At 38.9% G+C, this 12093-nt stretch overlaps 1 protein-coding gene across 1 annotated transcript in view; it reads left to right on the top strand.

Annotated features, from left to right (window-relative positions):
• The window catches only part of MAPK1 (mitogen-activated protein kinase 1), a 57349-nt gene extending 49298 nt beyond the window's left edge, over positions 1 to 8051 (top strand). Inside the window, exon 9 of the mRNA XM_019506951.1 lies at positions 4033 to 8051. The gene's annotated coding sequence lies outside the window, so the exon portion shown is untranslated. The remainder of the gene's footprint in view (positions 1 to 4032) is intronic.
• Positions 8052 to 12093: the final 4042 nt, after the last annotated feature.

Here is a 12093-nt window from a genome sequence, read left to right on the forward strand (position 1 = left end):
GGTCACGTGACATCACTTCCTGATGTGATACCACTTCCTGTGAGATCTTTGAATATGGCTCACCGGCCCACTGGGTGATAAAAAGTTCATGATCCGGCCCCACACTCAAAAAGGTTGGACACCCCTGGTTTAAAGTATTGCTAAATAGTTCACTGAGTGAGGGTTTAGTTCCTTTTTATAGGAATAGAAGTGACAGAAAAATTTACCCTGCATCAGACATTTGAAGATGTTCCAGACAGTTGGTTTTGTTTTTGTGGTCTGTTTAAATTAGCTTATCTCAGTATGGTTTTCCAGCTGTCCATTACAACTGGCATCCTTTCTGGCAGTCTCAGCAAAACAACCTATTTACTGAGCCTGTACACCAGGGGACAGCAGGGTTTTTGGGCAGAGTGCCAAAAACACCTGCAACCTTGACTCATAGGATGTTGGTGTGCCGGGTCAGACAGTGGAGGAGCCATGAGTTGCCCAATTCTTGTTACAGCAGCAAGGCCCAACCCCTTCCCTGCCATCCACTATTCATATCTCAAGAGAGTCTCTACAGGTTAAGGTTAAGCAAGTTAGCACAACAGTGCATGGAAACTTTATTGGTCTGCCACAACCAGTGCTCTATCTGCACTGAAAATAGGATTTCAATTTCCAGGGTGGTGATCCAGTGCCTTTTCATGAATGCTAAATTCACAACAACAACAAAAATTAAGTCAGTGAAGAGACTTGTGGAAATATAGACTGTTATGGTCAAACCAAGGTAACTTCCTCCACAGTCACCAGCTTGAATATTCAGTTACGTAATATGAAATTTACAGCAGTTAATATTGAAATCTGTTCTTTTAATGTTGACTTGTTTTCACTGTATTTACATGGTTAGCATCTAAATTTTTAACAGTAGACTGAACAGGCTGCAGCTCCTACCATGAAAACCAGGTATCAACACCAGGAAAATTTTAGATTTATGGTACCAAGATGATGTCAAACTCCCATTTCTGTTACTAACTGTGTCAGAAGGAGTCTATAACTCGCAATATATATCTGTGCTTCTATAGAAAGAATTGAATTAAAATGTTTTCTCATAGGGAAACAAATTAAAAAAATCAAAAACTTTATCTTGCTGAGTTTTGCAGCCAACTTGTTGGCCTTACACTTCACATAAACAAAATGGCTAGTTTCTGAAGGCTGTCTATGAGAAGTGCACTGAAATATAACAGTATTGAGACAATGGGAAATCCAGACAGTGGAATGATGTTAATTAAGCAGCTCAGAGGAAAATTGTAAAACCAGCACCAGTGTCAGATGCTGAGGTCTCTAGTTGTGAGGAAACGTTTGGTGGAAGACACCACTAGTAGACCATCTCAAACTTGGGGAAAGAGGAGGAATGGTAATGTCAGCAGGAATACCTGTTTGGTGGACAGCAGTTTAATAATGCCTTAAACTTGGAAGAAATTGTTATTGCTCAAAACTAGCTACCTGAGAGAGTCGATCATTGAAAACTTGTCTTTACTAGTAAACCTTATTATGTTTGAACATAGTAGCAAAGAGTGAAGTTGGCTGACATAAAGCTGTTTTTAATTAGCTTAGTCTGATACACCTGGGGTAGTCAGATGTACCAAAAATAATCAACTGGTCAACCTCTCACAATTATTTGAATATTATATTTTGAATGTGAAGGCCAGTCCTCAGTAATTGAATTAAACTGCATAGTAATACTCTGTTCCCTTGGACATTTTTTTGAAGTTGTCTCCTTCAGAGGAGCAGGGTGCTTCCAGCTAGATGTAGTTTCCCACTTTTAGGTTCATTCCCAGTCTTAACATGAAATTGCTTGTTTTGTAGTAGATGTTGGAGCCAGCGACGGCGAGGTGGTTACTTTTTGCTTCCTTTTCAATAAGTCTGCTGAAAAGTGATAACAATGGTTCAATATAATTTTATGAACCTAGTCCTGTTGTTATCTGTGTAGCCTTGATTTGAGTCTCAAGTTTCTCTCCTTGAGATTCAAAACTTCTGGCTTGAATCTGGACCCTAATGTTGGCATGCTGAGTGAAAGTAGCTGAAATTCTTATATCCCCAAGAAAATGAACTTCAGAGTATTTAGTTTGCCACTATACAGGAAGCAGCTTTGCTTTTGGATAAGTCACCTGATGACATCTCTATGTGTGACATTTTTGAGGAAGGTTATATGCAAAGGATCATCCAGCAAGTGCTAAGAGAATCCACCAAGGCAATAACTAGTGGAACAGATTGCATGGACATGCAGTGTGGTTGTGCAGTGTCCCCAGCTTACTAAAATCACATCTGCCAGAGCACTTTTAATTCTAATAAGTGGTGGCAAAGTAAAAAGCCCTTGCAGACACTTACTGCACATGCTCTGTAGACACAGGTTATTGTACATCAGTCTAGCTATACAGCAGTGCCAGACCAATGTAGGCTTGATTCTTAATTGCCAGAGGGTAAGGAAGGTTGTATTTATAATGTATTTTCAGATTCTTATGTTAATAAGTGGCTGATTCTATTAAGCAAGATGAGAAGCAGAAAATACTTGTAGTATATGGCTCTTGGCATTTGTTTTTTTTTTAAGTTGTTTTAATGCTAATATGCAGTTGATTTTTGTATTGGGTAGCTTTCTTCTACCTAGTGGACACTGTAGATACCTTTAACCAAGTATTGCAGAGCTATTTAGCATCACTAGTTGACTGACATTTTAAGGCAGGGGTGGACAATTATTTGGGCTGGAGGGCTACTTAGGGAGTTTCGGTGAGCTGTTATGGGGGGGGGAATGAGAGGGGCAATGGGTGCTGACCCGGCCCATGACAGCTCACTAAAACTCCCTAAGTGGCCCCCGAGCCCAAATAATTGCTCACCCCACCCCGAGTCCTTGGCATGCAGCCAGTTCAGGCAGGACTTGCACCCATGTGGCCCAAGGCAGCATGCAGGAACACAGCGTGACACCAGCCCGGCTTGGCCACATGCTGGGGATTTGGGGCTGGGTAGGAGGGGTGCAGGCAAAACAGGACCAGGAGCGGCAGGTTATCTGGGCCGGGCCAGTGTTGCACTGTTTTCCCCCACTTCTCCCTGCACCCCCCTCCCCTGCCCTGAGTCCCCAGCATGTGGCTGGGCCAGACCATTGCTACTCTGGGTTCCCACATGCTACTTCAGGCCACATGAGTACAGCTGGCGTGACTGAAGCATATGGGAACATGGTGCCACACCATGTTAGTGATGCCTGTGCCCCTACCAGGCTCCAGTCTAGGAGAGCCTAGATAACCTGCAGCTCCTTGCTGTCTTCCCCCTGCACCAGTTCCCTCACCAGTGGAGAGAACCTTACTTGAGCTTCAGCTTGCCAGGGGTCAAGCTGTATGGTCTGCAAATGGCTACAGTGTTGTAGCTGTGTGCAGACAGCCTTGGGCAGAAATCTGGCCAGGAGCCCAGTGCCCCCCACCTTGGAGCATACACTGGAGGCTAGGAGGCAGGCCAGGCCAGGCTAGGTGAAGAGAGAAGGGTGAGAGGCACTGAAATCCAGGGCAGCTGGGGGTTGGATACAGTTCTCCTTCAGAGGAGCAGCACTGGGTTGGATAGAATCATTTGACAGGCTGAGTCCAGCCTGTGGGCCATATTATGCCCACCCCATATTATGTCTTAAGGACGGGTTTCTGTCCAGTTTCTTCCACATCCTGTTTTAGGACCAGTAATCGGATTCTAGCAGTCTGGATTGATGCATCTTTTTTTTTTTATTCACCTGGGAAATCCCTCTGGTGTCTTTTGGTTTGTTGCCGATGGATAGCAAGTTAGCTTAACACCAGTACTTCTGAAAACTTGCTCCTTGAGCCACTCTGAATATCAGGAAAGCTTCAGTAGAACGTGGGAGAACTAGGTGGGATTTAAAGATCTTGCGAACATTGGTGTTGCTGCCTTTGAATCTTATGGGGAGCTGCAAGCTGTCAGTCTAAACTGATACCTGAGGTGCAGAAATATGAGTAACTTTTCAATTAAAATTTGCTAAAAATGCCTTCGTTAAAACCTGTTCTTTGCTCTTTTTTTTTGTAGGACAAGGACTTAAAGGACTGGGCATGCTCAAACGTTGCTGTTCCTCTTCCCAGTTCTTTATCCTTGGTCATGTCTTGTGGCCTATCTCAGCTTATCCACTAACTCCTTTGAGCCATTCAGGAGGGCAGTTTCTGGTAGTTTTGGCTTTTTATGCTTTCAGTGAGTTTTTAAGCCTGAAGAACTGTTGTTGACACTCCTATGCGTAATACCCATTGTTGACCTGTTGCAGTGCTGTACTATAAGTGCACCTACTGCTGATCACATTTAACTGCTTGCTTTCTGATTTGAAAGATGCAGTAGTTCCTTTCACTATTGGATTATTAACCAAGCAGATAACTCATAAACCCATAAGAAGTTTACACCATGAACTGTGTTTTTCTGATTTTACTGAAGTCGCTGACATTTTTTAGGGAAAGCTATTATTCAGGGCACTTTAAGTCAGTGACATCCCAGATGTTTTTGCACTTGTCCTTTAAACATTAACAGTTTACTCACAATAAGGATTTACGTAAATATATACCAGTGTGCTACAGATTGCAGCATAGGTCATGTTCACATTAATCTTGCTTATGCACTTGTTTAAGTGTCTTATGCTGCCTACAACATTTTATGTACAGCATATAATGGATATGTAGGAACCCAGCTTAACAGAATTCATCTACGCATCTAGGACATTTTTCCCATTTATTGGGTTGGGGTGGGGGGGGGAATCCTACACTTCCTGCCCCCTCCCTCCTAACATTTCTAAAAGATCATTGCTACTTTGACCGTTTTGGAGTTACAGTACTTCCAAAGTTCATACTCTATGTAGTGTTTACAAGATTTATGCAAAAAGAATGAGTGGCAGCTCACAGACTTGGAGCTTTTCACTGTGTGGTGAAAGATCAACAAAGAACACAATGACATCATTACTTAATTGTGAATGCCTTACTCTGAGAGAGGCCAACAGTATGCATTAGTAAGCAGAGAAACCAAAATGTGATGTTACTAAACTCAGTCTACCTACTATATACCAATGAAACACTTCAAATGAGGGTGATTTAGTTTTTATAATACCTGAATTGAATCACTAACCTTCAGGGTTTTTGCAAAGAGGAACACTGCATCTTTAAATAAGAAAGTTTGGATTTACTTTTGCTCCTACAGCATGTCAGCCTCTCAAGTTCATTTCTTGCAACTTACACTGTAGTGATTTGTAATCAAGTCTCCATGAGCTCGTGACATGAAATACTGTTCTGTAGTCAAGTACTATCAAACTTTTCTGATAATGCTGAGTTAGGACAACCAAACAAAGCTAGCACTAAATCATGTTTAAAACTGTATACCTTTTAATGATCTTTTCAAGTATTTGTTACTGAAATTGTATAATGTGGAGTTTACTAGGTGTTATGTTCCAGTGCAGTGCCTCCTTTTCTTTCCCCACTGCTCTCTGTGGTGAGAAATTTGCCTTGTTTAAAATAATTACTGTGCCCTCGCATGACTGTTAAAGCTTTCTGTGCAAAGATGATTGTCTAAGTGCCACATGCCTATGATTGAAAAAAAAAATCTATTGTTACCTCTGAGTTGTGTTCAACTGAAATGCTATTCAACAAATAACTTAGGAAAATAGTTCTATTTTTAGCTTTTTTCATATCTCTGCTGTCTTTTTCTCATTTTATTTTGGCAGCAGTGAAGAATGGATTGTATAAAGACTGCCTGCTAATATGAACAAAATGCACTTGTAATTCATGGAAATAAATTTAAATCTTATATCTTCACATTAACGTTAAAAATTAGTTTTTGGTTTCCTCTTGAATAATGTGTTTGAATGGAAATCAGGTTCAGTTTGCTACTGTAGTTAGTATACAAGGATGCTTGCTGGTTAATTATCCCAGGCTTCCTCATAGTACTTCTTAGTCTGCTTTTCAAGGAAATTTAGAAAGCCATTACCTTAAACTCTCAGTACATAAGGGTGCTTACAGGATATAAAGTTCTAAATTTTTTTTCTTTATTTATAGTTTGTGTTAGCCTGCCAAAACTAATTTTTAATAAATAAGTGTTAATTCTTAAAGGGCATTTTCTATTGGGAAGATCCTGTGGTCCCATGAATGTTTTGTTACATAGAACATACATTAAGAACATTCTCAAAACACTGCACGGGCGATGGTTGGATTGTGGTATAGTACCTATGCTAACAACTTTTTCTACAATACTGCACTTGACTGTTGATACTAGTGTAGAAATTTCTCTTTACTTTTCTACATATCATATCTTTACCAAAATGCTTTTCTCTCCGCTTTAAGAAGCTGAACTATTTCTAGATTCTCTGCCCCTGCATCATCATGGTTACTACAGGAATTAATTTAGCAAGAATAGAGAAGATGACTGTTACTGAAACTTTTAGTTTATAACACCTCAACTTTTAATTTATTAAGGAAGAGCTTTGGCAGCTCATTTCATGCTCCCCTTTCCCTGTTCATCTTTTGAATACTAGTTTTATTTGCTGGGGGGTGGTTTTTGCTCTTTCTGTGTTTGTTTTTTAAATGAACTAACTCTTGAATTAGCATCTCTTCTAAATGCGAAGCCGTGGGTTTGCTTTACTAACACCTGGTGCTTTGCAGCTTCTTTCTTCCTTAACCATCCTTGCTGAGTCAGACGGGCATGAAACCACTATCTGCATTCATCATGGTCTTTTCCTGCAATCATTAAATACTTTTGAGTTGAACTCATAGATGTTTGAACTGCAGAAGCATGATTTTTATCAGATTGGAGAATATTCAAAAGGAAGGTGCCTACAATAACATTGTGTTATGTGACTTTTTTCCTAACTACATCTGATTTTATTTTTTAATGTGTGTATTATTTAGGTTATATTTCTGGAAATTCCCTTAGAGTAGCAGAGAACTGAAAGGCGCATTGTTTTGGATGTGATGTGTTTATTAATAGTATAAAGATTTTTTTGGTTATAAGGAATGTAAACAGATGACTGTCAAAAACATTCCAACCTTTATAGATAAAGAAAAATGCAAATATGCAAACCCGTAATACAAGAAAATTGTTTTGAGACTTTGGCAACATACTCCCTAAAAGTTTAATACACTACACGGGGTGAGCAGAGTAGTGCACTATTTGCTTTCAGGAGTTCACTATGATTACATAACTCAGCAGTGCCCAAATAAAATGGAGTCAAGTCTGGTTATTATCAGTTAACTGGGGGGAGGGATCTGTTGTTGCTGCCCACCATAATATGCTACAGTATGTTTATACCATGTCAGAGGTTGTCTGCTGAGCAACTGTACCATAGATTGAAACTTTATTAATATATATTTGCCTATGTTAGTGTAGTTTATTTAGTGCATTAGTTATTGATATTTTTAAATTTTATTGATTGCTGTTACAGCTCAGTTATAGCTCAGTGATATGGTATAAATATATTCCCAGGTATACATGCAAATACAGACAACTCTGGTCCCTTGCATAGTACTTTTATATTTGTACAGCAATGTCTTCAAGCAATCCCAGATTTTAGGGAAAATATTTTTGTAAATGCAGTGGTTTAAAAAGTCTGAACAATCCTTTTACATAAGTTTTAAATTCATATGTGCTTTAAAATGGTTTAGTTAATTGAAATACAAGACACTAAATTAGTGAAAAGTGCACATTAGTAAAGTGAAGCATACAATGATTCTTGTAGCATGTGCTATGATCAAAACTAAATAAAAAGTTGGGAAGAATTTAAAAGTTGGATTATATTTGTAAATCCAGAACAAATTTTTAAAGGTTGCAGCTGGTTTACTTACTATTGTTGCCTTTTCTTGTGTTGTATCAGTGTAGAGCACTCTTAAGAAAATACTCAAACTGCTTTGTATTTGCTTTGTACTGTTGGTGCCTTCTTAGTTATGTACCCCAAAAGTCCTGCATAGCTAATTTAGTTAATAGTAAGTTTAAAAGAAAAACATAAAGGAAAATTTTGTAAAAATCATTTTCTGTATGTTCTTATTCATTATATTGTAACAATTAAACGTTTATATTGTGACAGATTTGTGATTTGGTTAATCTGTATAGAACAACTGTAAGTAGCAAAGGTTTATATTTCGTCTTAATTCTTCTGATGTTGTAAACGTACATGATTTTTTTAAATCAATTAACTGAATGTTCTGTTTTTCTGGCATCTGACTCTTGTAAAAACAAATGCAAAGAAAATCATTAAATTGTGTCCCTGTATTACCAAAAGAAGTATAGTACTGTGCATATATAGAATGACTGGAATTTCATGTGTTAAAAATAACTGCTGCTATCTTTTACAAAACGAATATACATTAGATTATTACCCTCTAACTTCATTTTTTTAAATGACATTCACTTGAATTATCTATTGAGAATTAACCAAAAGGTCTTTAAAAATAAAATACTGGCATCTGGTATTTCTCCTTGTATTATCCCTACCAAAATATTTAAGCATGATCAGATGAAATTATAATTAATGTGGCCATCCAAAAGCTTGATAAGTAAAATCCCTACTAGTAAATTGACTTTTGTTTGTTGTTATGGGATTGTAAAAGGGATCAGGGTTTTAAAATATTGAGGATGTAATATGGCAGATAAATTCCTGTATGTCAGTCTAGCTGAGAATACTGCAGGTACTTTGAACACTTTTATGCCCAACTTTATTCTTTTGGCCAGAGAAAAAAATGGTGGTGAGGAGTTTATTGCACTTTGGGTAGCATCTTGGGTTGCTAATAATTCAAGCTACCTTTTTAATTGCAAAAAAGATTCAAGGGTTTTTTGTATTCTGAGCAGGCCTCCATTAAGAACGGAGGTAAGCTTGTCATTTTGTTTGTGTTTGTGTGTGTGTGAGAGCAAGCTACTTAATTTCATGCCTACTGTAAGTTTGCTTTCAGTCTTGTTAGCTTATCTTAATCAGCCAAGTACAAAGCACAATATTTTTTTTTAATTTTTTTTTTTGAAAGGCCCACTTGTTTAAAAAAAAAAAAAAAAACTTAAAAAAAATTTGACGGGAAAAAAAAGAACCTTTTTTTTTTTAAAAAAGGGGCGTTTTAAAAAAAAAAAAAAAAAAAGACTACTAAAGCATTGTACTGGTACAAAATGAGCATTCTGCTTGTATAGTAATCTCGGTCCATTTTAATAGTGGCATTCCTGCAAGGGTAGCCACATCTCCAATTTGCTGTAATGCTGCTTGGTGTTCCACGAGTACTCTTCAGAATCCATGGACCGAAATTATGCACTCTGGGTCCAGGTTTGAAGGACATTGCTGGTGACAATGCAAGTAAGTTTGCATTTGTGTACTTTGGGAATCTAGTAGCTAAATAAGTTGTTGTGGAGCTCAGCCCATGCCAAGAAATTGGGTTCCAGAATCCCAGCTGCCATTATAGATGTTTTAAAACTATACAGATTCTTGTGTTTATAGTGAGCAGGGTTAGATAGGAGATGGAGTTGTGCCCAACTAGAGAGAGAGCCTGAAGGTAATTCTCTGAAGTGACTTATTTCACTGCTTCTTTCAAGACCCTACAGATGTCACAATAACAGAATTTGATATTTTTCCCAAGAGGCTTCAGAAATCATCGTTGTCATAGGCAGGTGCCTACTTTCTTATTTTGCAGTTGCCTTTTGCTGTCCAGCTTTCCTCAGTCAGCAGACTGATTTCCCCTCTAGAACATGCCTCAGTGAGAAATGTCAAGAAGAAACCATCCTGTGCCATGTCACCACTAGGATTTTTATATCCAGATAACTAACATGGTCAGAGCTCTTGTAAAATCTACATCTTTTTCCCCAAGTGAAGATACTCATCATAAACAAAAGTTATTTTGGTTACTTGGATTACAGTGCATACGTCTTCTGTTGTCCTGTGGAGTCAGGCAGCAGGAATCCAGGGAACTAGATATAGAGTCCAGCTTTCAGCCAGGGAGTAAGAGGAACCTGAACAGTCAACTGGAAAATTGGGCAATCGGGAGATAACAGAACAACCAAAGTCTTTGGAGATGAGCAGCTGGAACCAGCCAGGAGCTCTCTACTTGCTGGCCTGCACTGTTCACAGCATCATGGGAATTGACCTCTTTGGAGAGTACAGTGAGAAGAACCACCTCCATGTCAAAATCATTCTTTAACATGTCAATAAGTATTTTCAGATATTGAGCCACAACTGTTTGAATGGGTGTTGGGAGCACAGGAACTTCATGGTGATAGAACAAATAAATGTTTCCTGCGTACTTTTGGTTCTGTGGTACTATGTGGAACATAAAGAGTCTTGACTGCAGTACTTCTGTAGGCAAAAGATGTTGGTTTCCAGGTTTGTGCCATACTTTTTACCTTCAATATCTTGCTGCTTTAATTGGAAACACATGATGATTTTCTTAACCCACTCAATGTTACACCAAAGCTGCTCTAAAAAGCATTTGTGGTGGGAACGAGGTGGGGGATGGAGGAGGAGCATATATCAACTTGAGCCCATTAGTCTAGTTACTATTCATGGAATTGCCATTGCAGGTCCCTACTTAATATAGTCTTATGCTGCTCCTTAGGTTCTCAATGGTTATAAAAACAGTAACCATCACTCCACACGTGCATGTGCCCAAGCTACTCTGGGTATGGATAAACATACTTCTTAGCTGCTTTAGAAGGGAAGGAGTAGCTGCTGCTCAGGAATACACAGCAGTTGTTACAATCTTTTCTAGCAGTACAGGTGAGCTAAACTGACAAATCTTGACCATGCATGAAAGAGGTTTAAAGTCGTAGCTGTTTTTGCTACACTATTGCTACAGAATCATGCAGGTGTAAGCTGTTATGATGCAGCTTATACCAGTTTCCTTGGATATTGATTGCAGTTGTTAGGTTTCTGCTAAAACTTCTGTCCAAAGCTTGCAACTGTGGCTGCTCTCACTTTCTTTCCAGTTGCGTAGTATTTTGGAGAACCATCTTTCTTTTCCTATCATTTTAGTACCATTTCTGAGTCTTTTTGTTTCATTTTTGCTAAAACAGTAATGTAGTTGTGCTGTATAGCTTTATGCAGTTAAATAATAGATTATGGGTTTTTGCTTTTCTGTCTGAATAGAATCATCAGAGAGAGCCAAAGAAGTGGCTGAGATTCAGGGATTCTGTACACCTTTCTTCTAACTGTTCAGCAGAGCAGCAGCACTTTAGGGGTGTGATATTCTTACAAGGTATTTCTCACAGGGTTGAAGAACAAACTCGGTTCTCTGAGTCCTGATGGCTTGTCTTGACATTTGATAAGATCAGTGTCTTTGTAAAATCATAGAATTGGTAGGTGTCTCAGTAGTCATTTGGTTCAGCCTGAGGCATAGGTGCAGGATTGCCAGTTGTTAAGCCATCCCAGGCAGATACCTGTTCAGCATCTTACACAGAAGATTCCATGTATTCTTTAGGCCAGTGGTCCTTGACATTTTTACCCTCAAAGCATTCCACATGGGTGAGGAGGGGGTATGAGAAAATCCTTGAAAGTTTGGAGCCTTTGAGTGAAGCGATTTAGATACTCTGGTCAACTGTCTGTAGGTTGTAGTAAGGCACTAGAATCCAAGACTGAACTTTTCTGTAGAGAAACAAACCTGGTGGGTGAAAAGGGATATTGGGATGTTGTGATGCTTCAGCTTTGAACAGTCCTTCTCTTTATTTCTCCCACCCTTGCAGGATCACCGTTATTGGGAGGAAGTTTAGCTTCCAAAATTCTTAAAGGAGTTTCTTGGGTGCTCCAGCCTCCCAGTTGAAACTCGCCTCTTCCCATCTTTATAAACTAGTGTATGTACCCTGTGTATAATGGATAGTTTATCACCCATCCTATCCATGTTTATAACCACCACCTCATTATTCTTTCCATCTGCAGAAGAAATCTCTTCCCGCTTCTAAAAAGTGTGCTAGTTTGACAAGGCAATTTGTATATAGTCCTTGTGACTTCTCATCCCTCCATAAGCAAAATTAGTTGTAAGGCCACATTTTTTTTAGAAGATAGAGGGTGGAATATAGGCTGTGTCACATTCCCCAGTCTTCCAAGAAAGACACCCCCCTTGGCCTAATACATCTCTATACTCTTTTAATTTGAAAGATCCGATC

Source organism: Gavialis gangeticus, unplaced genomic scaffold, assembly GCF_001723915.1.
Source record: "Gavialis gangeticus isolate Ggan-Ray unplaced genomic scaffold, GavGan_comp1, whole genome shotgun sequence".
NCBI classification, from domain to species: Eukaryota; Metazoa; Chordata; order Crocodylia; family Gavialidae; genus Gavialis; species Gavialis gangeticus.